General features: G+C 32.2%; 1 protein-coding gene across 1 annotated transcript in view; it reads left to right on the forward strand.

The window, feature by feature from the left end:
* Positions 1–27,199, forward strand: part of LOC101900656 (mucin-5AC) — a 275,856-nt gene that overhangs the window by 63,212 nt on the left and 185,445 nt on the right. The gene's annotated exons all lie outside the window — the stretch shown is intronic.

Raw genomic sequence — 27,199 nt, forward strand, 5'->3', positions numbered from 1 at the left:
AATTGTTAATAAATTGAAAATAATTTGTTAAATATTTAATATTGCATTAATTTTTTTTTTCAAAAAGGATTTAAGGCAGACGAGACTGTCCATAGGACACAGGGACGTGCACCGAAGTGCATTTCGTTATTATTTTGGGGTTGCCAAGTACCTCAAAATTAACCTTTTTTGGTAAAAGTATAAAAATAGCAGAAAAGTAGCTACATCGGAGGGGACAAGGACCCTTAACCCTGCCTTCGTCCCTGGTTTCATACCAGCCTGACACTTACGGTATTTCTAAATTCTCTCTAATATTTCGTAAAGAGTCCAGTAACAATAAGTAAAAAATCAGCTTTTAAAACCCACCACAATTTGGAAGGAACTTTTAAAATGTTAAGAAAATTTCGTCGAAAAATACCGTTTACATGAAAACCGCTATATGATGGCTATACGAAGACGGATTGGTATCCGGAGATTTTCGTAGCAATTGTGCGCTGGAAATGAAGCGAGGAACCTATTTTTATAACCATTCTTGGGTGGCGCGTGCTGAGTGCGATGGTGCAGAGTTCTGGTGGCCAACCGAAGGTGCACATTTGACCTCTGACCTCTTTGGCAAGTAAACACGATCACTTTTTTGTTTACAAACTGCTGGAGAACGAATGTTTTCTCATCGGATAAAACCAAATTCGGTAGTTCACCACTTTCGGCCAAGCGAAGCAACTCTTTTGCTCTTTTGAGTCATATTTCTGTTTGTTGCGGTGTAAGTTCTTGCACTTTTTGGAATTTCAATGGTTTTACCCCAAGCTCCTTTTTCAATATTAGCCGAATGGAATATTGCGATGTGTTCAGCTCACGAGCCATTTTTCGGGCACTGCGACACGGGTTTCGATCAAGTCGCTTCTTTAATTTTCGAACCATTTCTGCTGATGTTGCTGTTTTCTTCCATTTACTTCCTTGACGTCGGCCTACGCTACCATTATCACGGTTACGAGCGATGGTACGAGACACAAAAGGTTTATTCGCATTTAAATGCTGGAGTGCTCTAACGATAGCCACATGTGGTGTTCCAGCCAAATATAAGGAAATCACACTATCACGCTTGAATTCCATCACGAATAACTTTTTTTTCTGGAAAATTCTCACCAAAATGCTTTTGTACGCTTGTAAACATTATAACCAGTAAAGAAAGCCTTAAAGTCGGGCGGGGCCGACTTTATGATACCCTACACCACTTTGCTAATTTAGTAGAGCTCCACATAACAATTAAAAGTTTTATTGGAGAATTAAATCATACACGCTATGATTATAATTATAATTTAAAGTTCAAAGGAGTAAATATGCCGAAGCATTTGTATCTTTTAAATTCGGACTTGTGTTGCCCATTTGGTGTACAAATAATTTAAAATCGGATAAAAATATATATGGGAGCTATATCCAAATCTGAACTGATCTCGATAAAATTTGGCAAATATATTTCTGAGCTGTATTTGATATATTTCCCTGAATATCGTTGTTACGGAGTGCATATTACGGTTGTGGGTAACAAATATAACAAATCGGATAAACAATATATATGGGAGCTATAGCTATATCTGAACCGATCTTCACCAAATTTGACATACTAGCTTCTAGACTCAATTCGGTCGTAAGTGCCAAATTCCATCCCAAATATTAGACGTTTGGTGCACAATAAAAAGCAAATCGGACGAAGATATATGTGAGCTATATCCAAATCTGAACCGATCTCGATAAAATTTGGCAAATGTATTTCTGAGCTGCATTTGAAATATTTCCCCAAATATTGTTGTTGCAGAGTGCATATTACAGCTGCGAAGGACGAAAATAAAAAATCGGATGAAAAATATATATGGGAGCTATAGCTATATCTGAACCGATTTCGATCAAATTTGGCATACTTATTTTCAGGCCTAATTTGGGTGTATATGCAAAATTCCATACAATTCGGGCTGATATTACAAGTTTGGTGCACAATAAAAGGTAAATCGGACGAAGATATATATGGGAGCTATATCTAAATTTTGACCGATTATCTCCAATTTCAATAGGGTTCGCCAAGCAAATGATCTGTGCAAAATTTCATCTGGATTGGGCAATAAATGCGACCTGTACTTTGTTTACAAAAATACATGTACAGACGGACGGACGGACATGCATAAATCGACTCAGAATGTGATTCAGGAACTATGGGTCTATCTCGTTTCCTTTTGCCTGTTACAAACAAATGCACAAATACATAATACCCTGACCACCTTGTGGTGTAGGGTATAATGAGTTGTCACTGGAATAATTTTAACAGCTGTCGGACAAGTGGCTTAGAAATGACAGCAGTCTGAAGTTGGTTGCAGTTTTTTCATCTCACCCTGTATGTTATTGCACAAAAAGAGAAAGGATGATCCGATTTTGCTCTAACTTTGCAAATCCAAAAATGTGTATCAGTGCTAGGTCATATGCGAAAATTGCCAATATCGGTCGACTCCCTAAAGAACCTCCCCCGCAAAAGGTCAAAATTTTGAATAATTATATCTCTCATAAAATGTGATATAAGACCGGAATTATCTTCAATTTCACACGTTTCAATACTTATATTTTATTTAATTTATTTAATATCTGGTGTAAAGATGGACTATATCGGTCCACTCCTTTTGGTTCCTCCACCACAAAGGATCCAAATTTTGAAAATCCATGAATCTCATAAAACGCGAAATTAATATCCGATTCCATTCAGACTTGGAACATCTAAATGTTTTCATCAACACAAGGTCTGTCATCAAGATTGTAGAGAACGAACCATTTCTTCTGATATAATTACAATTTTAAACCATTATTTTGAAGACCTTGAGGAAAACTTTTTTAATTAAGAGGTAGAATTGCTAGAAAAACGTTGGACAAAGTGTATTGAAGTTTCAGGAGATTATATTGAAAAATAAAATATTTTTGAAAAACTAATTATTCTCTTTCAGAAGTTTCCGAATCGCCCTCGTACTTTAAGTTCTCCTTGCAAAAATTGTTAAATGTTGCTCCGATTTTCAATAACATGCTCCTATTGTACCTAATACTTTTATGGTATTTAGTCCATACATTTTTCAATTAAGGTTTAACATTTAACATTATGAAAGCACGCCCTGATTTTAAATATTTTAAAAATGAAGTATTCAGGGGCATCGTGACATTTTCCCTACAAAAATTGGCAACTCTGTCTTGATTACAAGTGCTTTTGTGCCGTCTCCAAAACTAAACTTATAAAAAATAAATTTTCTCGGTTAATTGTGCATTTTTGAGTGTTTTTTAGTGTTAATTTTATTAAATATATAAATAAAAATCTGAAGAAAGTGAAGTTTTTGATTAAACTTGTGTTTTAAAGTGTTTTCGCAAAATCTAATTTTTGTGTTTATTCATCCATAGACTTTATTTTTCATTTTTGTTTGCTTTGTTCTTCGAAGCTTTGTTTTTGTTTTACTTTGACGTTTGTGCTTTATTTGTCTTGTGTTACGTCCTACTAAATTTCGTTCTTCCTGAGCATACTTTCAGGCACTTATTTAATTACAAAAAACAATACCGTTCACACAGTTCTACTTTAAACTCTGTCGTTTACACCTAAAGCTAATAATTATATTTCTATTTTTAACTGTTGATAATGGCTTGCTCTTATAAGGATTGCAATATTAAAAACGTTACTGAACGTCTTATCACATGTTATCTATGTGATAACTATATGCATCTGAAATGCGCTGGTTTTAATGGCAGACAATTCGATTTTATCACTGATAAATCTAAAGGACTCCGCTGGTCCTGTTTGGATTGTAGGGATTTAGAGATAAATTTCCATCGTCTTTTTAAGGACACTAAAGCTGAAATTCTAAATCTTAAAAAAAGTTTTAACTCTGTATCACAAAATTTCGATAGAATTGAAAAAATGGTTAATACCTTTGAATTTTTAGATGTTTCTCCAAAAAGGAAAAAGTCCGCTAGCGTTGTTAGTACTCTTGGATGTACTAATTCAGGACCTGATAACTTAATAAGTTTAAATTCTCCTACTGTGGTTAACCCCCCTTCTGAGAACTATACTCAATGCAGTAGTGACTCACATCCGGCTGTTCCTGCACCGAACGTTAGTTCTTGCACTAATGAGAATAAAACCCCATCAACGTCATTTGCAAAAAATACTCATAACCCACCTACTATCGTAGTAAATGATACACATTTAAACCCTTCAGTTGCTGTAAATGAAGACTTTATTCAACCGCATTCTAATCAGTTAATTGTTGTTGCACCTCGTAAAACTGTATTTTTATCTAGACTGCACCCAAATACTTCAACTGATGCTATTCGTAACTACATGAAATCTAAAATAACCGATCTGTCAGATAACGATATAAATGTATTCAAATTTAGTTCCTCTCAACGACGTGAAATTTCTTCTTTTAAAATAAATGTGCCTCACAAAATATTAAATACTATTGTCAATAACTCGTTTTGGCCCGATGGTGCCTTAGTAAAGGAATTTGTTTTCAGAGAACGTACTAAAACCCCTAGATCTGTGAATATTCCAACAGTATCAAAAAACTAAATGATGTCATATCTATACTATATCAGAATGTAAGAGGTCTTAACACTAAATTGAGTAATGTTTTCCTTAAAAGTGTATACTGCGAACATAAAATAATTGTTTTTACTGAAACTTGGCTCAAACCTGATATTCTTGATACAGAAATATTTCCCGATAATTATCTAATTTTCAGAAAGGATAGGTTAAATAAAAAAGGTGGTGGGGTTCTAATTGCAGTCCACCACTCGATTCCTTCCGAAGCTGTCGATATTTTTGTCGACCCAAATAATGAATTTGTTTGTGCAAAGCTAATATTCTTTGGTAATACAATATATATAACCTGCTCATATATTACACCCAATTCAGGGGTTGAAACTTACTTAAATCACGCTGATCTTTTTGGAAAAGTTTCCTCTTTGCTAACTGATAACTCTACTTTGATTTGCATGGGTGATTTTAATCTTCCTAATGTTTCTTGGGTCTCGGGTGATAATAAATTAGATTATATACCCTCCACTTACCCAGTTGTATTCGACGCTTTTTGGGATAAGATTTATGATCTTTGTTTATACCAAGTAAATTTTATACTCAATGATAAGGAACGACTCCTAGATTTAATTTTCTCATCTTCCCTAAATATTTCGCTTTGTAGAAGTCCTCCATTTGTAATTCCTGAGGATACTTATCATCCAACGCTCCTTTTAAACCTTGAATTAAGGAACACTCTGTCCAATATTACCGTTATTAATACTTTATCTAGTAGGCGAAATTTTGCGAAGGCCAATATACCCCTACTACGCTCTCTCTTATCAGGTTCTATATGGTGCATCAATGGCGACATTGATTCATGTGTTTCTAAATTTTATGAACAGCTCAATTTAGCTCTAGCTAGCTCCGTACCAATGGCAAAACGATTAGTTGACCATGGCCCTGCTTGGTTTACACCTACACTAAGACGTCTACGTAATATTAAAAATAGACTTTTTAAAAATTTCAAAAAATCCAACACTGCTGTAAATTATTCAAAATATTCCATGGCAAGAAATAGCTATAATTCGGAAAACTCCAAATGTTACTCTCAGCATTTAGCCCAAATGCGGCAGAATTTATTAAACAATCCTAAGAATTTCTTTAAATTTGTAAACTCCAAAAGGAGAGCTCAGAAATTTCCCTCCAGCATGAAACTTGGCAGTAAAGAGTCTTCAGACAATCTAGAAATTGCAAATTTATTTGCTGACTTTTTTCAGTCTTCCTATACCCAGGGCACATCTAGAGGCCCATGCGAAATTCATACAACTTCATTGAATCACTTTCCCAGCATTACCTTAACCGAAGACGAAGTCTTAAAAGGTTTAAAGACATTACGCTCCTCATTTTCCCCTGGCCCTGACGGTGTTCCATCCTATATTTTAAAATCTTGTGCTAGAGAATTATACTTACCTTTGACTAAAATATTTAATTACTCCTTGAAAATAGGTTATTTTCCAAGCTTCTGGAGGTCGAGTTTTGTTATTCCACTTCATAAATCAGGCAATAGACGTTTCATAGATAACTATAGATGTATTGCTAAGTTAAGTGCCATTCCTAAACTTTTTGAACTCTTAGTCTCACGTCGGATGTCACATTTTATAAAAAGCATATTATCACCTTTTCAGCATGGTTTTATGAAAGGCAGATCTACTACTTCTAATCTTTTAGAATTTGTGTGCCATGTTCACAACGGATTTATAAATAAACAACAAACTGACGCTATTTATACAGACTTCAGTAAAGCCTTTGATACCGTAGTGCATAAGCTTTTGCTATATAAACTCGATACTATGGGTTTTCCGACTGCTCTGTTAAGCTGGATTTCATCATACTTGAAGGGCCGTACCCAAAAAGTTATTTTCAATGATTCGCTTTCAAAAAATATAGTTGTTTCTTCTGGCGTACCTCAGGGTAGTCATTTGGGCCCTTTACTTTTTGTTCTGTATCTTAATGATCTCCCGGATCACATTCGATTCTCTAAAATACTAATGTATGCTGATGATGTGAAGCTTTACATGCATATAAATTCCCTTGACGATTCGACTTTCTTACAGTACGATTTACATTCCCTTGTGAACTGGTGCAGTGCCAACGGTATGTCCCTTAATCTTAAGAAATGCAAAAAATTTTCCTTGTCAAGATCTCAGCCAATACATTCTAACTACTTTATTGGTTCATACAAATTAGAAAATGTTGATTCCTTTACTGACCTAGGTGTTATTCTAGACCCTAAACTACGTTTTCATTTACATATTGACTCATGTGTTAATAAAGCCAAATCTTTACTAGGTTTTATAAAACGCTGGTCTAAAGAGTTCGATGATCCATATGTCACCAAAAGACTATTTGTAAGTTTAGTTCGCCCAATATTAGAGTACGGATGTATTCTGTGGAGTCCTTTTTATAAATGCTACTCAGATAAAATCGAATCAGTTCAAGTTCAATTCCTGATTTTTGCTCTGCGGGGCCTTAACTGGAACCCGTCAGAATTACTTCCACCTTACGAAAATCGTTTACTGTTAATTGATCTCCCAACACTTGAAAGGAGACGGTTTATGCTAAGAGCGTTATTTATTATTAAATTAACACGCGGTTTGATTGATTCTCATTTTTTAACTGGGGAAGTAACTTATAATATTCCTTCTCGTAGAACTCGTTATTTCGAACCTTTAAAGTTATCTCTCGCAAGAACCAATTTCGCAATCAGTAACCCATTGAGATCCTTATGTGTAATTTACAATAGTCTATGTAATAGTATTTGTTTAAGTAATTCGTTGAACGCTATTAAAAAATCTATTCTCCATATGTGATTGTTTATGTTCACTTACCTATTTTTTAATTTAAAAAGCTCATTTTTGCGGCACCAGATCTACATCTCCCTTTGCGGAACCAGTAGACCCAGCCTTTGAGCACTACCTGCCAGAATCTTTAAGTTCATTTTAACGGCACCTAGTCTACAATTCCCTTTGCGGAAACAATAGACACCAGCCTTTGAACAGTAGTATTTGTTTAACATATTATTTTCACTGTTATTTGTTTATATTTGTTATAATTGTTATATGTGTTGCTCTAATTCCTTTCTCAGTAATGTATTTTAACCTATTTCTTTGCCGGCTGATGTACTAGACTGTAGCTGGCACCACTAACTCTCAACTAACCCACCATTCCCGGTCTTTGGTGTGTACGCGCTCCCTACGTATGGGGAGGTCGCCCCCGCGGTCGGTAGGGGTGGGAGTGAGAGGCGTGGGAACGAACGGCCCCTTCGATGTTTTGGTAATTCGAGGTCTTAATTCAGCTGATGTGAACATTCAGCTGATATAAACTCTTCTATAAAATTTTTGAGATAAAAGGAAATTTGTTAGGTGGAATCATATTTTAGGTACTGTAATGTCCTTAGCCCCATTTTCTAATTGACTTGGGTATGAATTAAATTTTTCTCATGTTTTCCTCTTTGTACGAAAAGTTCGGTTCGGCCCGAAATTAACGCCCTTTCGATGAGTTTGCTTTAAAAAAATAAACTTAGATAGGATACCCTCACAATTAACAACTAAGTTTAATTAGGAATTTATATTTCAACAATTAAAAATCATTTTTTTTATCAAATTTAAATTAATCTTTTTAAAATTGCTAACATTTAAGACAAATAAAAAATTGCGTTTACTTTAATTAAACCAAAATCTAATGCTTAATAACAAATATTGAATTTAATGCTACATATTCTCACCACAAATTAAGATGATAAAATTCTGAGATAAATATTCAATTTCTATTCTATTCCATTTAATTTCTATTGTCAAACGAAATCAATAAAAAATCGATAAATTCAACTCAACGACCGAAATTTACGATTAGTGTATACCTATTATCGAATGCTTAAATACGGACGACAAAAACAACAATAACAACATGGATATTCAAATATTTATGCAAATATTTGTAGATACTTGACGAAAATTTTCAAATCATCGGCGGCTACTTGAAGTCTAGTGACACATTTCTATATTATTGTTGTTGTTGTTGAAATTCTTGTTTTTGTTATGCAAATAATTTCGAGTGAAAAGAAAACCTTTATATTTTGTATTGAACTCTTCAAAAAATTAACAATGAATTAAATGGCTTAATTCTGAACATTGATGACATTGACGAATATTTAGATAAATGTGAGTATAAATGGGCAACAAAAAATGATTGTTTTTATACCCTGCACCTTACTATGGAGGGTATATTAACTCCTCGAAATACTCATGTCAGACCCAACAAAGTCGATTTAGAGATGTCCGCCTGTCTGTCTGCCTGTTGCAATCACGTTATCTTTCGAACGAATTGAGATAAAAGGCTAAAATTTTGCACACGTGTTTATTTTTCCAGTAGGCAGGCTAAGTTCGCAAATGGGCCATGTAAGTCCACGTTTTCATATAGCCCCCATATAACGGTACCTCCCGATATTCGGTATTTTGATGATTTTAGCGACATTATTCACCGGAATTGTATTTGAGATTCGTAATGGATACTACAGCCTAAGGCAGAAAATTGTCTGTGCAGGTCCACGTCTTCGTATAGCCCCCATATAACGGTACCTCCCTATATTCGTTATTTTGATGATTTTGGCGACATTATTCACCGGAATTGTTTCATATTTGGTATTTGAGATTCGTAATGGATACTACAGCCTATGACAGAAAAGTGTCTATGGAGGTCCACGTCTTCGTATAGCCCCCATATAACGGTACCTCCCGATATTCGGTATTTTCATGATTTTAGCGACATTATTCACCGGAATTGTTTCCAATTTGGTATTTGAGATTCGTAATGGATACTACAGCCTATGACAGAAAATTGTCTGTGGAGGTCCACGTCTTCGTATAGCCCCCATAAAACGCTACCTCCCGATATTCGGCATTTTGATGATTTTAGCGACATTATTCACCGGAATTGTTTCAAATTACGTATTTAGAGTTCGTAATGGGAACTACAGTCTGTGACAAAAAAATATCTATGCAGGTCCAGGTCTTCGTACAGACCCCATATATCAATACCTCCCTATATTTGATATTTTGACGAGTTTAGGTACAATACCCACCGAAATTGTTTGAGATATCATATTTGACGTTATTGGTGGATGCTATGGCCTGTGACAGAAAATTGTCTATGCTGGTCCAGGTCTTCGTACAGCTCCGATATAACGATACCTCCCTATATACGATATTTTGATGATTTTAGCTACATTATTCACCGTTTATTTCAAGTTTCGAATTTGAATATGGTAATGGCTAATGGCAAACAATGCCTATGTAGGTCCACGTCGTATATACCTCAATATAACGGCTATATTCGGTATTTTTAAAATTTAACAGAATTTTTTAAGGATTTTATTTTGTTAAATTTCCAAATTCGTTCCAAATGGTGGAGGGTATTCAATGTTCGGCCCGGCCGAACTTACTGCTTTTTAACTTGTTTTTTTTTTTTAATGAAAACAATAACTGGTGAATATTTAATTAATTTATTTACTGAATAAAGTATCTATTGGAAAATTGTTTGAATGATGTACTTGTAGAGGTTAATGAAATCATATGAACTCAGGTCTATATTGTGTAGGCGGAATTACCAATGATACAATTATTAACAACAACGTTTTACTGCGATAACAGGTGGGATAAGCAAACTACTTAAAGGGCTCTTAGAGAGGTAGAAACTGAAGCCAAGCATCAATAGAACTCAGACTTATATTGCCCACAAACATTGGAAAGTGGGGAAAAAAGCCATAGTTATTGGCGATGATTCACTTGGAACCATTAAAAATCGAACAATGGGTTGAGATATCAAAAATTGGATTTAAATCCAATAAACAATATCTCAAACACGAATTGCGTTTTATTTTTAAACTATTAAAAATAATCAGTGAGAAATCTTATACTAAAAACTTTTTTAGAACTGTTAGTTCCATATCTTATATTAATTCACTAATAAATTGGATAGTCCAACAGTAGCGCCAATAAGAAAATACTTTTAGATATCTAATTATAGCCTATACCACACTGTGGTCAGGGTATTATATCTTTGTGCATTTGTTCGCAACATAGAGATGGAAGCGAGATAGACCCATAGTTTCTTTTGATAAACTGCATAGATTCAAATTTTGAGTCGATTAATGCATGTTCGTCCATCTATCTGTCCATGTATTTTTGTAAACAAAATACAGGTCTTACTTATTGTCCGAACGAGACGAAATTTTGTAAAAATCATTTGTTTGGTCCTAGGACAAATTCTTGCGAACTCTCAGTCAAAATTTAGATATAGCTCCCATATATATCTTCGTCCGATTTGCCTTTTATTGTGAACCAAATCTGTAATATTAATTAAAATAGCTTGGAATTTGGCACATATGACCAAATTAAGCCTATAAATATATATGTAAAATTCGGTGAAAATCGGTTCCGATATAGCTATAGCTAAGCTCCCACATATTATTCATCCGAATTGTTATTTTTATATCCTCCACCATACATAGTATGAAGGGTATATTAAGTTCGTCATTCCGTTTGTAACTCATCGAAATAGTAATTTATACCTAACAAGGTATACATATTCTTGATCACAAGGTATACATATTCTAAGACGATTTAGGCCTGTCCGTCTGTTGTAATCACGCTGCAGTCAAAACGAATTAAAATAGGAAGTTAAAATTTGGCACAGATCTGTCTTTTGTCTGCAGGCAGGTCAAGTTCGATGATGGTCTATATCGGTCCACGATATCGTATGGCCCCCATATAAAGGTACCTCCCGATATCATTTGATGATTTCATCCAAATTTTTCAATGGAATTGTCTTAAAATCCACAGAAGGAGTTTCTTGTGAGTACATTACCCCATGGAAGAGAATTGTCTATATAGGTCCACGATATCATATATCCCCTATATAACAGTTCCTCCCGATATTCGGTATTTTGATGATTTTTGCGAAGATATTCACCAGAATTGTTTCAAATTTCGTATATAAAGTTCGGAAGAGTTACTACAGCCTATAACACAAATTACTTATGCAGGATCTCGTCTTCGTATTGATACACCTTAAATACGAAATTTGAAATAAATCTGGCCTATAATGTTTATAGAATCATCAAAGTACCTGATATTGGGAGGTACCGTTATATGTGGACTATGCGTAAACGTGGATCGAGTAACTTAACCTGGCTACTGGCAAAATACACATATGTGAAAAAGGTTAGCCTCCATCTGAATTCTTTCGAAAGATAACGTGATAACAGAGGTCAGCTGAAAATGTGACACTTCGGTTGTCCACCAGAACTCAAGCGCCGACCATGGTGTGGGCCGCCATAACAGCCAATGGTCGCTCTCCGCTCGTATTAATCAACCGTGGCATCGGAATAAATGCCGAATAATATCGCGAAAATATTCTGGAAGGTGTTTTAAAGCCTTGGAATTTCAATGGCTTTACCCCGAGCTCATTTTTCAATATTTGGCGAATGGAATATTGCGATTTGTTCAGCTCACAAGCCATTGTTCAGCCACTGCGACGCGGGTTTCGATCTAGTCACTCCTTATTTTTCCAACCATTTCTGCTGATGTTGCTGTTTTCTTCAGTCCAATTCCTGACGTCGGGCAACGCTGCCAGTATCACGGTAACGAGCGATGGTACGGGACACAAAAGATTTATTCACATTTAAATGCTGGAGTGCTCTAACGATAGCCACATGTGGTTTTCCAGCCAAATGTAAAGAAATCACACTATCACGCTTGAATTACATCACGAATATATTTTTTCTGGAATATTCTCACCAAAATGCTTTTTACGCTTGTAAACAATATATTGAGTTGTCACTGGAATAATTTTAACAGCTGTCAGACCAGTGGCTTAGAAATGACATCAGTCTGAAGTAGATTGCAGTTTTTTCACTGCCATGGTGATGGCGTGGGCTTCCATAGCAGCCCATGGTCGATCTCCGCTCATATTAATCGACTGTGACATCAGAATAAATGCCGAATATTATCGCGAAAATATTCTGGAGGGTGTATTGGAGCCTTGGGCACACAAACATTTTGGCCGCACACCATGGACATTCCAACAGGACTCAGTACCATCGCACTCAGCACGCGCCATTAAATAAGATATAAAAAAATGTTAAAAGTACGGCTTTTGAATGTGTTGCATTTTTTTATCTCACCCTATATACTTTATAGTGTCTAACATAAGTATTTCGAGATGTTATAAACGGAATGACAACGTTAATATACCCTCCATACAATGGTGGAGGGTATATTAATAGTTATGTAACAAGCATAAAAGTTCGGCCCGATCGAACTTGGTGCCGTTTTAAGACTATTAAAATAATTATCTGTTATAATACCTTATTCGGCCAAAAAAATCACTTATAATTTGTTACTTATAAAAAATAAAAAAATAATAAAAACCTTTTTACAGAAACTTTTCCCTTTCCAAATTTTGCAAATGACCTTTACCTACTCATGAAACTAATCGAGAGATCACTTAATTTCTGCCCTCTCATTGCAATATTTACTTAGACTTAGAAATTTTATAAAAAAAAAATTGTGAACGTTTTCTAATTTTGAAGAATAAATTAGATTTTATTTCAATCGCAAAAAAAATCAAGACACTTTATGAAGACATACAGGTTAACTCAGAATCTACGGCTTCTAAAAATAAATATATTTCAAAATTATAATTTTTGCTCTCAAATGTCATATTTACTTATTTAATTCAGAAGTCTAAACAGTATTAGATCATTACCAAAAGGGGCAGCCATTTTTAAAGTCAAGTTTAAAATTTTTTAAGATTGTCACTTATTCGAATTGATACAACATTTCGTTTTCCATTTTATATATATTGTTTTCAATTCGATAAACTTTACAAATTTTAAATCTAATTTAAATTGCTCTCTCATAATTTTGAGAAAGCAAAACACAAAATGTGAGAATAATTTGTATATAAACATTTGTTAAAACTTCGTCAAAAAAAAAAAAAACATTTGCATATCATTTAACAGCAGTTATTTTTTAAAAATAGCCATTCCACTGTTTTAAACAAAACAAAATAAAAAAAATCCATATCAAATCACATATTCTGTCGAGTTACTTGTTTTAGCTGCCAGTCGGCAAAATATTTTTCTAATATTCGTCACCTATGAATGTTTTTGTTTCTCATCTCTCACGTTTAGTTAGTATTATTAAATTAAATGCTAATTGGCCACAAAACAACGGTGAATAAACTTCTAAAATGTCATTCTCGTATGATATATGGACTATTTTGTATGCAGTAAATTTAATTCTGGTGTTAGATACGCTAAACAATTCGGTTAGCTGTGCAAATTAGTAGTTATACAAAACAAATCAAATCGAGATGATATAAATAAAGTAGAACCTAGATAGTTCGTAATGGTGTGGCTGGGCCGAACTCTAATATCCTCCACCTTTGGGAAAATAATATATTTCTATGCAAAAGTATCCTGGATTCAAACGTATTCCACTTTAAACTAAAAACGCAAGTAAGATCGGGAAAAGAATGCAGTTAGAGTTGAAAAAAAGAAGTACAAAAACTAGAAGTTCGGCCACCATATGGAATGAATTCGGCAATTAAAAAAAAAAAAAAAAAAAAAATACGTCAAAAATTCTTTAAAATCTAAAAAGACCGGATGTAGCCTCTATATTAGGGTCTATACGACGACGTGGACCTGCATAGGCAACTTTTGTCATAAACCATTACAATATTCAAATGCGAAATTTGAAAAAAAAAAATCGGTGAATAATGTAGCAAAAATCATCAATATAGTGAGGTGCTATTAATGGGGGGCTATACCAAAACGTGGACCTGCATAGACAATTTTCTGTCATAGGCTGTAGTATCCATTACAAACTTCAAATACCGAATTTGAAACAATTTCGGTGAATAATGTCGCTAAAATCAATAAATTACCGTATATCGGGAGGTACAGGTTATATGGGGGCTATACGAAGACGTGGACCTGCATATAAAAATTTCTGTCATAGGCTGTAGTACCCATTAAGAACTTCAAATACGAAATTCGAAATAATTCCGGTAAATAATATCATATGTTGAAGCTCCCATTAGGATTTTCCAGTACGAAATATGAAACGATTCCGGTGAATAATGTTGCCGAAATCATCAAAATACCGAATATCGGGGGGTACCGTTATATGGGGGCTATGCGAAGACGTGGACCTGCACAGATAATCTCGCTAAAGTCATCAAAATACCGAATAACGGGAGGTGCCGCTATATGGGGGCTATACCAAAACGTGGACCTACATGGCCCATTTTCAATATCAAAAATCCTGCAGACATAATATACTTTCAAGTAAAATTTTATCAATCTACTTCATTTCGTTCGGAAGCTAGGTGGTTTTCACAGACCAATAGACGGGCGGACATCGCTAAATCCACATAGAACTGTATGCTGATCAAGAATATATATACTTTGTAAGTTCTAAAATGTAGATTTCGAGGTGTTGCAAACGGAATGACAAACTCAATATACCCTCCATACTATGGTGGAGGATATAACAATATACTGGTTGGAACAGTTGTATAGAGGTCATACCAAAACGGGAGCCTATATAGTCAATTTTATTCTACAACGATTATTCTAATCTATTGCGTGTCTTAAATACCAAATTTCACATAATTTCGAGGGTAAATCTAACTTGAATTATCAAACTACCGAATAGAGGTATATATATCCAATATCAAAAACCGAACCATTGTATGGAACCCGTTGACCAATATGGACAATGTTTTGACACCGGTCTTAGATATAAATCTATTAGAAAATGTGGCAAAAATTGGGGACCTATATATAGAATGGTTCTTAATCGGAGCTAGAACCCATTACGAACTACAAATATTTTTTCTTCTACTTGGACCTATGTAAACAATGTTCCGCAGCTAGAAGCCATAACGAACTGCAAATACAAATTTTTAGACAAATCCGTGGAATAAGGTGGCTTCATCAAAATACCGAATATCGGGAGGTACCATTATGTGGGGGCTATATGAAAACGTGGACCTATGTAGCCAATGTAATGTCGCCGAAGCTGGAACCCATTACAAACAACAAATACCATTTTTTAGACAAATTCATGGAAAAATTGGCTAAAATCATCAAAATACCGCATATAGGGAACTACCGTTATATGGGACTATACCAACACTTGGGTCGATTTTTTTCATTTTCAATACCAACCATCCTAGACACAATACAAACTACTATGTCAAAAGCTCTACGTCAAATAATGTGGGCTGTATCGTGATTTCAACAGACGGACGGACAGACGTCGTTAAGTCGACTTAGAAATTTATGCTGATCATGATTTTCTATGCTTTATGGGGTCTATGGGGAATACCCTCCTTTCAAAACGTGGAGGGTATAAAAATCCAAGGTTTTGTTACAGACTTTTTTTAAGAAAAAGAAGTGTTACCTTGGTTTTACTGTTATTAGTTTAGTTTACCCCTATATTAAAATAACTTCTGCCTATCTATATCTATGTTTTTCTAATTAAGGCACTGACGCACAGTCCGGTTTAATCCAATTCCAGGGAATTTAGGGGCTTTTTGAATATAATTTATAAATATAAAATACATATTGTGCCAATAAAAGTTATTAGCGACAAATTCAATTCAACTGATTCAGTAAGTTTCAACAGCGATGTATGGAGAGAGTTGGTGGGATACTTTTAGTACGAATTTGGGAAGAATTCGCTAAATCACTCCTTAAACCAAATCTACCGACCATCACTGGAACCTGGACCAGATTTTAGATTTTACTCTGTATCCGTGATTAGGAAAAAAGCCTATTTTAAAATGCTCATAACTCCTTAAATATTGACATTTTGGGGTTTTTAGGATCATTTTGATTGCAGATATTTAAAGAGGAAAAATAGCCTATTTTAAAATGCTCATAACTCCTTAAATATTGACATTTCGGGGTTTTTAGCATCATTTTGATCGCAGATATTTAAAGAGGAAAAATACCCTATTTTAAAATGCTCATAACTCCTTAATTATTGACATTTCGGGGTTTTTAGCATCATTTTGATTGCAGATATTTAAAGAGGAAAAATAGCCTATTTTAAAATGCTCATAACTCCTTAAATATTGACATTTCGGGGTTTTCAGCATCATTTTGATTGCAGATATTTAAAGAGGAAAAATAGCCTATTTTAAAATGCTCATAACTCCTTAAATATTGACATTTCGGGGTTTTTAGCATCATTTTGATTGCAGATATTTAAAGAGGAAAAATAGCCTATTTTAAAATGCTCATAACTCCTTAAGTATTGACATTTCGGGGTTTTTAGCATCATTTTGATTGCAGATATTTAAAGAGGAAAAATAGCCTATTTTAAAATGCTCATATCTCCTTAAATATTGACATTTCAGGGTTTTTAGCATCATTTTGATTGCAGATATTTAAAGAGGAAAAATAGCCTATTTTAAAATGCTCATAACTCCTTAAATATTGACATTTCGGGGTTTTTAGCATCATTTTGATTGCAGATATTTAAAGAGGAAAAATAGCCTATTTTAAAATGCTCATAACTCCTTAAATATTGACATTTCGGGGTTTTTAGCATCATTTTGATTGCAGATATTTAAAGAGGAAAAATAGCCTATTTTAAAATGCTCATAACTCCTTAAATATTGACATTTCGGGGTTTTTAGCATCATTTTGATTGCAGATATTTAAAGAGGAAAAATAGCCTATTTTAAAATGCTCATAACTCCTTAAATATTGACAATTCGGGGTTTTTAGCATCATTTTGATTGCAGATATTTAAAGAGGAAAATAGCCTATTTTAAAATGCTCATAACTCCTTAAATATTGACATTTCGGGGTTTTTAGCATCATTTTGATTGCAGATATTTAAAGAGGAAAAATAGCCTATTTTAAAATGCTCATAACTCCTTAAATATTGACATTTCGGGGTTTTTAGCATCATTTTGATTGCAGATATTTAAAGAGGAAAAATAGCCTATTTTAAAATGCTCATAACTCCTTAAATATTGACATTTCGGGGTTTTTAGCATCATTTTGATTGCAGATATTTAAAGAGGAAAAATAGCCTATTTTAAAATGCTCATAACTCCTTAAATATTGACATTTCGGGGTTTTTAGCACAATTTTGATTGCAGATATTTAAAGAGGAAAAATAGCCTATTTTAAAATGCTCATAACTCCTTAAATATTGACATTTCGGGGTTTTTAGCATCATTTTGATTGCAGATATTTAAAGAGGAAAAATAGCCTATTTTAAAATGCTCATAACTCCTTAAATATTGACATTTCGGGGTTTTTAGCATCATTTTGATTGCAGATATTTAAAGAGGAAAATAGCCTATTTTAAAATGCTCATAACTCCTTAAATATTGACATTTCGGGGTTTTTAGCATCATTTTGATTGCAGATATTTAAAGAGGAAAAATAGCCTATTTTAAAATGCTCATAACTCCTTAAATATTGACATTTCGGGGTTTTTAGCATCATTTTGATTGCAGATATTTAAAGAGGAAAAATAGCCTATTTTAAAATGCTCATAACTCCTTAAATATTGACATTTCGGGGTTTTTAGCATCATTTTGATTGCAGATATTTAAAGAGGAAAAATAGCCTATTTTAAAATGCTCATAACTCCTTAAATATTGACATTTCGGGGTTTTTAGCATCATTTTGTTTGCAGATATTCAAAGAGGAAAAATAGCCTATTTTAAAATGCTCATAACTCCTTAAATATTGACATTTCGGGGTTTTTAGCATCATTTTGATTGCAGATATTTAAAGAGGAAAAATAGCATATTTTAAAATGCTCATAACTCCTTAAATATTGACATTTCGGGGTTTTTAGCATCATTTTGATTGCAGATATTTAAAGAGGAAAAATAGCCTATTTTAAAATGCTCATAACTCCTTAAATATTGACATTTCGGGGTTTTAGCATCATTTTGATTGCAGATATTTAAAGAGGAAAAAGAACCTATTTTAAAATGCTCATAGCTCCTTAAATATTGACATTTCGGGGTTTTTAGCATCATTTTGATTGCAGATATTTAAAGAGGAAAAAATAGCCTCTTTTAAAATGCTCATAACTCCTTAAATATTGACATTTCGGGGTTTTTAGCATCATTTTGATTGCAGATATTTAAAGAGGAAAAATAGCCTATTTTAAAATGCTCATAACTCCTTAAATATTGACATTTCGGGGTTTTTAGCATCATTTTGTTTGCAGATATTTAAAGAGGAAAAATAGCCTATTTTAAAATGCTCATAACTCCTTAAATATTGACATTTCGGGGTTTTTAGCACAATTTTGATTGCAGATATTTAAAGAGGAAAAATAGCCTATTTTAAAATGCTCATAACTCCTTAAATATTGACATTTCGGGGTTTTTAGCATCATTTTGATTGCAGATATTTAAAGAGGAAAAATAGCATATTTTAAAATGCTCATAACTCCTTAAATATTGACATTTCGGGGTTTTTAGCATCATTTTGATTGCAGATATTTAAAGAGGAAAAATAGCCAATTTTAAAATGCTCATAACTCCTTAAATATTGACATTTCGGGGTTTTTAGCACAATTTTGATTGCAGATATTTAAAGATTAACAATAGCCAATTTTAAAATGCTCATAACTCCTTAAATATTGACATTTCGGGGTTTTTAGCACAATTTTGATTGCAGATATTTAAAGAGGAAAAATATCATATTTTAAAATGCTCATAACTCCTTAAATATTGACATTTCGGGGTTTTTAGCATCATTTTGATTGCAGATATTTAAAGAGGAAAAATAGCCTATTTTAAAATGCTCATAACTCCTTAAATATTGACATTTCGGGGTTTTTAGCATCATTTTGTTTGCAGATATTCAAAGAGGAAAAATAGCCTATTTTAAAATGCTCATAACTCCTTAAATATTGACATTTCGGGGTTTTTAGCATCATTTTGATTGCAGATATTTAAAGAGGAAAAATAGCATATTTTAAAATGCTCATAACTCCTTAAATATTGACATTTCGGGGTTTTTAGCATCATTTTGATTGCAGATATTTAAAGAGGAAAATAGCCTATTTTAAAATGCTCATAACTCCTTAAGTATTGACATTTCGGGGTTTTTAGCATCATTTTGATTGCAGATATTTAAAGAGGAAAAATAGCCTATTTTAAAATGCTCATAACTCCTTAAATATTGACATTTCGGGGTTTTAGCATCATTTTGATTGCAGATATTTAAAGAGGAAAAATAGCCTATTTTAAAATGCTCATAACTCCTTAAATATTGACATTTCGGGGTTTTTAGCATCATTTTGATTGCAGATATTTAAAGAGGAAAAATAGCCTATTTTAAAATGCTCATAACTCCTTAAATATTGACATTTCGGGGTTTTTAGCACAATTTTGATTGCAGATATTTAAAGAGGAAAATAGCCTATTTTAAAATGCTCATAACTCCTTAAATATTGACATTTCGGGGTTTTTAGCATCATTTTGATTGCAGATATTTAAAGAGGAAAAATAGCCTATTTTAAAATGCTCATATCTCCTTAAATATTGACATTTCAGGGTTTTTAGCATCATTTTGATTGCAGATATTTAAAGAGGAAAAATAGCCTATTTTAAAATGCTCATAACTCCTTAAATATTGACATTTCGGGGTTTTTAGCATCATTTTGATTGCAGATATTTAAAGAGGAAAAATACCCTATTTTAAAATGCTCATAACTCCTTAAATATTGACATTTCGGGGTTTTTAGCATCATTTTGATTGCAGATATTTAAAGAGGAAAAATAGCCTATTTTAAAATGCTCATAACTCCTTAAATATTGACATTTCGGGGTTTTTAGCATCATTTTGATTGCAGATATTTAAAGAGGAAAAATAGCCTATTTTAAAATGCTCATAACTCCTTAAATATTGACATTTCGGGGTTTTTAGCATCATTTTGATTGCAGATATTTAAAGAGGAAAAATAGCCTATTTTAAAATGCTCATAACTCCTTAAATATTGACATTTCGGGGTTTTTAGCATCATTTTGATTGCAGATATTTAAAGAGGAAAATAGCCTATTTAAAATGCTCATAACTCCTTAAATATTGACATTTCGGGGTTTTTAGCACAATTTTGATTGCAGATATTTAAAGAGGAAAAATAGCCTATTTTAAAATGCTCATAACTCCTTAAATATTGACATTTCGGGGTTTTTAGCATCATTTTGATTGCAGATATTTAAAGAGGAAAAATAGCCTATTTTAAAATGCTCATAACTCCTTAAATATTGACATTTCGGGGTTTTTAGCATCATTTTGATTGCAGATATTTAAAGAGGAAAAATAGCCTATTTTAAAATGCTCATAACTCCTTAAATATTGACATTTCGGGGTTTTTAGCATCATTTTGATTGCAGATATTTAAAGAGGAAAAATAGCCTATTTTAAAATGCTCATAACTCCTTAAATATTGACATTTCGGGGTTTTTAGCATCATTTGATTGCAGATATTTAAAGAGGAAAAATAGCCTATTTTAAAATGCTCATAACTCCTTAAATATTGACATTTCGGGGTTTTTAGCATCATTTTGATTGCAGATATTTAAAGAGGAAAAATAGCCTATTTTAAAATGCTCATAACTCCTTAAATATTGACATTTCGGTGTTTTTAGCATCATTTTGATTGCAGATATTTAAAGAGGAAAATAGCCTATTTTAAAATGCTCATAACTCCTTAAATATTGACATTTCGGGGTTTTTAGCATCATTTTGATTGCAGATATTTAAAGAGGAAAAATAGCCTATTTTAAAATGCTCATAACTCCTTAAATATTGACATTTCGGGGTTTTTAGCATCATTTTGATTGTAGATATTTAAAGAGGAAAGATAGCCTATTTTAAAATGCTCATAACTCCTTAAATATTGACATTTCTTGGTTTTTAGCATCATTTTGATTGCAGATATTTAAAGAGGAAAAATAGCCTATTTTAAAATGCTCATAACTCCTTAAATATTGACATTTCGGGGTTAGCATCATTTTGATTGCAGATATTTAAAGAGGAAAATAGCCTATTTTAAAATGCTCATAACTCCTTAAATATTGACATTTCGGGGTTTTTAGCATCATTTTGATTGCAGATATTTAAAGAGGAAAAATATCCTATTTTGAAATGCTCATAACTCCTTAAATATTGACATTTCGGGGTTTTTAGCATCATTTTGATTGCAGATATTTAAAGAGGAAAAATAGCCTATTTTAAAATGCTCATAACTCCTTAAATATTGACATTTCGGGGTTTTTAGCATCATTTTGATTGCAGATATTTAAAGAGGAAAAATAGCCTATTTTAAAATGCTCATAACTCCTTAAATATTGACATTTCGGGGTTTTTAGCATAATTTTGATTGCAGATATTTAGAGAGGAAAAATAGCCTATTTTAAAATGCTCATAACTCCTTAAATATTGACATTTCGGGGTTTTTAGCATCATTTTGATTGCAGTCATTTAAAGAGGAGAAATAGCCTATTTTAAAATGCTCATAACTCCTTAAATATTGACATTTCGGGGTTTTTAGCATCATTTTGAATGCAGATATTTAAAGAGGAAAAATAGCATATTTTTAAATGCTCATAACTCCTTAAATATTGACATTTCGGGGTTTTTAGCATAATTTTGATTGCAGATATTTAAAGAGGAAACATATCCTATTTTAAAATGCTCATAACTCCTTAAATATTGACATTTCGGAGTTTTTAGCATCATTTTGATTGCAGATATTTAAAGAGGAAAAATAGCCTATTTTAAAATGCTCATAACTCCTTAAATATTGACATTTCGGGGTTTTTAGCATCATTTTGATTGCAGATATTTAAAGAGGAAAAATAGCCTATTTTAAAATGCTCATAACTCCTTAAATATTGACAATTCGGGGTTTTTAGCATCATTTTGATTGTAGATATTTAAAGAGGAAAAATAGCCTATTTTAAAATGCTCATAACTCTTTAAATATTGACATTTCGGGGTTTTTAGCATCATTTTGATTGAAGATATTTAAAGAGGAAACATAGCCTATTTTAAAATGCTCATAACTCCTTAAATGTTGACATTTCGGGGTTTTTAGCATCATTTTGATTGCAGATATTTAAAGAGGAAAAATAGCCTATTTAAAATGCTCATAACTCTTAAATATTGACATTTCGGGGTTTTTAGCATCATTTTGATTGCAGATATTTAAAGAGGAAAAATAGCCTATTTTAAAATGCTCATAACTCCTTAAATATTGACATTTCGGGGTTTTTAGCATCATTTTGATTCCAGATATTTAAAGAGGAAAAATATCCTATTTTAAAATGCTCATAACTCCTTAAATATTGACATTTCGGGGTTTTTAGCATCATTTTGATTGCAGATATTTAAAGCGGAAAAATAGCCTATTTTAAAATGCTCATAACTCCTTAAATATTGACATTTCGGGGTTTTTAGCATCATTTTGATTGCAGATATTTAAAGAGGAAAAATAGCCTATTTTAAAATGCTCATAACTCCTTAAATATTGACATTTCGGGGTTTTTAACATCATTTTGATTGCAGATATTTAAAGAGGAAAAATATCCTATTTTGGAATGCTCATAACTCCTTAAATATTGACATTTCGTGGTTTTTAGCATCATTTTGATTGCAGATATTCAAAGAGGAAAAATAGCCTATTTTAAAATGCTCATAACTCCTTAAATATTGACATTTCGGGGTTTTTAGCATCATTTTGATTGCAGATATTTAAAGAGGAAAAATAGCCTATTTTAAAATGCTCATAACTCCTTAAATATTGACATTTCGGGGTTTTTAGCATCATTTTGATTGCAGATATTTAAAGAGGAAAAATAGCCTATTTTAAAATGCTCATAACTCCTTAAATATTGACATTTCGGGGTTTTTAGCATCATTTTGATTGCAGATATTTAAAGAGGAAAAATAGCCTATTTTAAAATGCTCATAACTCCTTAAATATTGACATTTCGGGGTTTTTAGCATCATTTTGATTGCAGATATTTAAAGAGGAAAAATAGCCTATTTTAAAATGCTCATAACTCCTTAAATATTGACATTTCGGGGTTTTTAGCATCATTTTGATTGTAGTTATTTAAAGAGGAAAAATAGCCTATTTTAAAATGCTCATAACTCCTTAAATATTGACATTTCGGGGTTTTTAGCATCATTTTGATTGCAGATATTTAAAGAGGAAAAATAGCCTATTTTAAAATGCTCATAACTCCTTAAATATTGACATTTCGGGGTTTAGCATCATTTTGATTGCAGATATTTAAAGAGGAAAATAGCCTATTTTAAAATGCTCATAACTCCTTAAATATTGACATTTCGGGGTTTTTAGCATCATTTTGATTGCAGATATTTAAAGAGGAAAAATATCCTATTTTGAAATGCTCATAACTCCTTAAATATTGACATTTCGGGGTTTTTAGCATCATTTTGATTGCAGATATTTAAAGAGGAAAAATAGCCTATTTTAAAATGCTCATAACTCCTTAAATATTGACATTTCGGGGTTTTTAGCATCATTTTGATTGCAGATATTTAAAGAGGAAAAATAGCCTATTTTAAAATGCTCATAACTCCTTAAATATTGACATTTCGGGGTTTTTAGCATAATTTTGATTGCAGATATTTAGAGAGGAAAAATAGCCTATTTTAAAATGCTCATAACTCCTTAAATATTGACATTTCGGGGTTTTTAGCATCATTTTGATTGCAGATATTTAAAGAGGAAAAATAGCCTATTTTAAAATGCTCATTACTCCTTAAATATTGACATTTCGGGGTTTTTAGCATCATTTTGATTGCAGATATTTAAAGAGGAAAAATAGCCTATTTTAAAATGCTCATAACTCCTTAAATATTGACGTTTCGGGGTTTTTAGCATCATTTTGATTGCAGATATTTAAAGAGGAAAAATAGCCTATTTTAAAATGCTCATAACTCCTTAAATATTGACATTTCGGGGTTTTTAGCATCATTTTGATTGCAGATATTTAAAGAGGAAAAATATCCTATTTTGGAATGCTCATAACTCCTTAAATATTGACATTTCGGGGTTTTTAGCATCATTTTGATTGCAGATATTCAAAGAGGAAAAATAGCCTATTTTAAAATGCTCATAACTCCTTAAATATTGACATTTCGGGGTTTTTAGCATCATTTTGATTGCAGATATTTAAAGAGGAAAAATAGCCTATTTTAAAATGCTCATAACTCCTTAAATATTGACATTTCGGGGTTTTTAGCATCATTTTGATTGCAGATATTTAAAGAGGAAAAATAGCCTATTTTAAAATGCTCATAACTCCTTAAATATTGACATTTCGGGGTTTTTAGCATCATTTTGATTGCAGATATTTAAAGAGGAAAAATAGCCTATTTTAAAATGCTCATAACTCCTTAAATATTGACATTTCGGGGTTTTTAGCATAATTTTGATTGCAGATATTTAAAGAGGAAAAATAGCCTATTTTAAAATGCTCATAACTCCTTAAATATTGACATTTCGGGGTTTTAGCATCATTTTGATTGCAGATATTTAAAGAGGAAAAATATCCTATTTTAAAATGCTCATAACTCCTTAAATATTGACATTTCGGGGTTTTTAGCATCATTTTGATTCCAGATATTTAAAGAGGAAAAATAGCCTATTTTAAAATGCTCATAACTTCTTAAATATTGACATTTCGGGGTTTTTAGCATCATTTTGATTGCAGATATTTAAAGAGGAAAAATAGCCTATTTTAAAATGCTCATAACTCCTTAAATATTGACATTTCGGGGTTTTTAGCATCATTTTGATTGTAGATATTTAAAGAGGAAAAATAGCCTATTTTAAAATGCTCATAACTCCTTAAATATTGACATTTCGGGGTTTTTAGCATCATTTTGATTGCAGATATTTAAAGAGGAAAAATAGCCTATTTTAAAATGCTCATAACTCCTTAAATATTGACATTTCGGGGTTAGCATCATTTTGATTGCAGATATTTAAAGAGGAAAATAGCCTATTTTAAAATGCTCATAACTCCTTAAATATTGACATTTCGGGGTTTTTAGCATCATTTTGATTGCAGATATTTAAAGAGGAAAAATATCCTATTTTGAAATGCTCATAACTCCTTAAATATTGACATTTCGGGGTTTTTAGCATCATTTTGATTGCAGATATTTAAAGAGGAAAAATAGCCTATTTTAAAATGCTCATAACTCCTTAAATATTGACATTTCGGGTTTTTAGCATCATTTTGATTGCAGATATTTAAAGAGGAAAAATAGCCTATTTTAAAATGCTCATAACTCCTTAAATATTGACATTTCGGGGTTTTTAGCATAATTTTGATTGCAGATATTTAGAGAGGAAAAATAGCCTATTTTAAAATGCTCATAACTCCTTAAATATTGACATTTCGGGGATTTTTAGCATCATTTTGATTGCAGCTATTTAAAGAGGAAAAATAGCCTATTTTAAAATGCTCATAACTCCTTAAATATTGACATTTCGGGGTTTTTAGCATCATTTTGATTGCAGATATTTAAAGAGGAAAAATAGCCTATTTTAAAATGCTCATAACTCCTTAAATATTGACATTTCGGGGTTTTTAGCATCATTTTGATTGCAGATATTTAAAGAGGAAAAATAACCTATTTTAAAATGCTCATAACTCCTTAAATATTGACATTTCGGGGTTTTTAGCATAATTTTGATTTCAGATATTCAAAGAGGAAAAATAGCCTATTTTAAAATGCTCATAACTCTTAAATATTGACATTTCGGGGTTTTTAGCATCATTTTGATTGCAGATATTTAAAGAGGAAATATAGCCTATTTTAAAATGCTTATAACTCCTTAAATATTGACATTTCGGGGTTTTTAGCATCATTTTGATTGCAGATATTTAAACGGGAAAAATAGCCTATTTTAAAATGCTCATAACTCCTTAAATATTGACATTTAGGGGTTTTTAGCATCATTTTGATTGCAGATATTTAAAGAGGAAAAATAGCCTATTTTAAAATGCTCATAACTCCTTAAATATTGACATTTCGGGGTTTTTAGCATCATTTTGATTGCAGATATTTAAAGAGGAAAAATAGCCTATTTCAAAATGCTCATAACTCCTTAAATATTGACATTTCGGGGTTTTTAGCATAATTTTGATTGCAGATATTTAAAGAGGAAAAATAGCCTATTTTAAAATGCTCATAACTCCTTAAATATTGACATTTCGGGGTTTTTAGCATCATTTTGATTGCAGATATTTAAAGAGGAAAAATATCCTATTTTAAAATGCTCATAACTCCTTAAATATTGACATTTCGGGGTTTTTAGCATCATTTTGATTCCAGATATTTAAAGAGGAAAAATAACCTATTTTAAAATGCTCATAACTTCTTAAATATTGACATTTCGGGGTTTTTAGCATCATTTTGATTGCAGATATTTAAAGAGGAAAAATAGCCTATTTTAAAATGCTCATAACTCCTTAAATATTGACATTTCGGGGTTTTTAGCATCATTTTGATTG

This window comes from Musca domestica, unplaced genomic scaffold, assembly GCF_030504385.1.
Source record: "Musca domestica strain aabys unplaced genomic scaffold, Musca_domestica.polishedcontigs.V.1.1 1, whole genome shotgun sequence".
NCBI lineage: Eukaryota > Metazoa > Arthropoda > Insecta > Diptera > Muscidae > Musca > Musca domestica.